This window comes from Xylocopa sonorina, unplaced genomic scaffold (assembly GCF_050948175.1).
Source record: "Xylocopa sonorina isolate GNS202 unplaced genomic scaffold, iyXylSono1_principal scaffold0098, whole genome shotgun sequence".
NCBI lineage: Eukaryota > Metazoa > Arthropoda > Insecta > Hymenoptera > Apidae > Xylocopa > Xylocopa sonorina.
In genome coordinates, this window is record NW_027490169.1 from 647,977 (window position 1) to 650,769 (window position 2,793).

The following is a 2,793-nucleotide window of genomic DNA, read 5'->3' on the forward strand; positions in this document are numbered from 1 at the left end:
GTCTACGTATCGAAGCAATAGAGTTCTAATGCTTCTTGAAATGGGATATCGCATTTCACTTCTATGCTTCATGATAAGATATAATGTTAATTGCGAAGTGTCATGTATACCTCGCATACACTTCAAATGAATGTAAATGCGACACTTCCTTCCTAGGAAATAGCGATTGCAGATGTCTACGTATCGAAGCAATAGAGTTCTAATGCTTCTTGAAACGGGATATCGAATCTCATTGCAGTGGTTCATGATAGGATATAATATTCATTGCGAAGTTTCATGTATTTCTCGTATTCATTTCAAATGAATGTAACTGCGACACTTCCTTGCTAGGAAATAGCGTTAGCAGATGTCTACGTATCGAAGCAACAGAGTTCTAATGCTTCTTGAAACGGGATATCGCATCTCATTTCTATGCTTCATGATAAGGTTAAATATTCATTGCGAAGTTTCATGTATTCCTCTTATTCACTTCAAATGAATGTAAATGCGACACTTCCTTACTAGGAAATAGAGTTTGCAGATGTCTACGTATCGTAGCAATAGAGTTCTAATGCTTCTTGAAACGGGATATCGCATTTCATTTCTATGCTTCATGATAAGATATAATGTTAATTGCGATGTGTCATGTATACCTCGCATACACTTCAAATGAATGTAAATGCGACACTTCCTTGCTAGGAAATAGCGATTGCAGATGTCTACGTATCGAAGCAATAGAGTTCTAATGCTTCTTGAAACGGGATATCGCATCTCATTTCTATGCTTCATGATAAGATATAATATTCATTGCGAAGTTTCATGTATTCCTCGTATTCACATCAAATGAATGTAAATGCGACACTTCCTTGCCAGGAAATAGAGTTTGCAGATGTCTACGTATCGTAGCAAGCGTGTTATAATGCTTCTTAAAACGAGATATCGCTTCTCATTTCTATGTTTCATGACAACATATAATATTCATTGCGAAGTTTCATGTATTCCTCGTATTCACTTCAAATGAATGTAAATGCGACACTTCCTTGCTAGGAAATAGAGCTTGCAGATGTCTACGTATCGAAGCAATAAAGTTCTAATGCATCTTATATCGCGATGTCGCATCTCATTTCTATGTTTCATGATGATATATAATATTCATTGTGCAATGTTATGTATACCTCGCATTGAATTCAGAAGAATGTAAATGCGACACTTCCTTGCTAGGAAATAGCGTTTGCAGATTTCTGCGTATCGTTGCATTAGATTTCTATTGCATCTCAAAACGCGATATCGCATCTCATTTCTATGTTTCATGAGAACATATAATATTCATTGCGAAGTATTATGTATACCTCGCATACACTTCAAAAGAATGTAAATGCGACACTTCCTTGCTAGGAAATAGCTTTTGCAGATGTCTACGTATCGTAGCAATAGAGTTCTAATGCTTCTTAAATAGCAATATCGCATCTCATTTCTATGTTTCGTGATAAGGTATAATATTCATTGTGGAGTGTCATGTATACCTCGCAATCACTTCAAAAGAATGTAAATGCGACACCTCCTTGCTGGGAAATATCGTGTTGCAGATGTCTACGTGTCGAAGCAATAGAGATCAAGTGCATCTAAAAACTTGATATCGCATTACATTTCTATGTCTAATGATAATATATAATATTCATTGCGAAGTGTTATGTGTTCCTCGTCTACACTTCAATTGAATGTAAATGCAACTCTTCCTTTCTAGGAAATTATGTTTCCAGATGTCTACGCATCGTAGCAATAGAGTTCAAATGCTTCCTAAAACGCCATATCGCATCTCATTTCTATGTTATAGGATAAGATATAATATTCATTGTGGAGTATTATGTATTCCTGGTATTCACTTCAAAAGAATGTCAATGCGACACTTCCTTTCAAGGAAATAGCGCCTGCAGGTGTCTACGTGTCATTAGTGTTCTAATGCTACTAAAAACGCGATATCGCACCTCATTTCTGTGTCTCATGATAAGCTATAATATTCATTGCGACGTGACATGTATACCTCGTATTCACTTCAAAAGAATGTAAATGCGACACCTCCTTGCTAGGAAATAAAGTTTCCAGATGTCTAGGTATCGAAACAATAGAGTTCTAATGCTTCTTAAAACTAGATGTCGCATTTCATTTCGACGTTTCATGAGAAGATATAGTATTTATTGCGGAGTGTCATGTATACCTCGTATTCACTTGAAAAGAATGTAAATGCGACACTTCCTTGCTAGGAAATAGCGTCTGCAGATGTCTACGTATCGTAGCAATAAAGTTCTAATCCTTCTTAAAACGCAAATCGATCCTCAATTCTGTGTTTCATGATAAGATATAATATTCATTGTGAAGTGTTATGTATACCTCGTCCACACTTCCTACGAATGTAAATGCGACACTTCCTTGCTTGGAAATAGCGTTTGCAGATGTCTGCGTATCGAAGCAATAGAGTTCTAATGCTTCTTAAATCGTCATATCGCATCTCATTTCTATGTTTCATGATAAGATATAATATTCATTGTGTAGTGTTATGTATACCTCGTATTCACTTCAAAAGAATGTAAATGCGACACTTCCTTCCTTGGAAATAGAGTTTGCAGATGTCTCCGTATCGAAGCAATAGTTTTCTAATGCTTTTTAGATCGCGATATAGCACCGCATTTCTATGTTTCATGATAAGATATAATATTCATTGTGGAGTGTTATGTATACCTCGTATTCACTTCAAAAGAATGTAAATGCGACACTTCCTTCCTTGGAAATAGCGTTTGCAGATGTTTCCTTATCGAA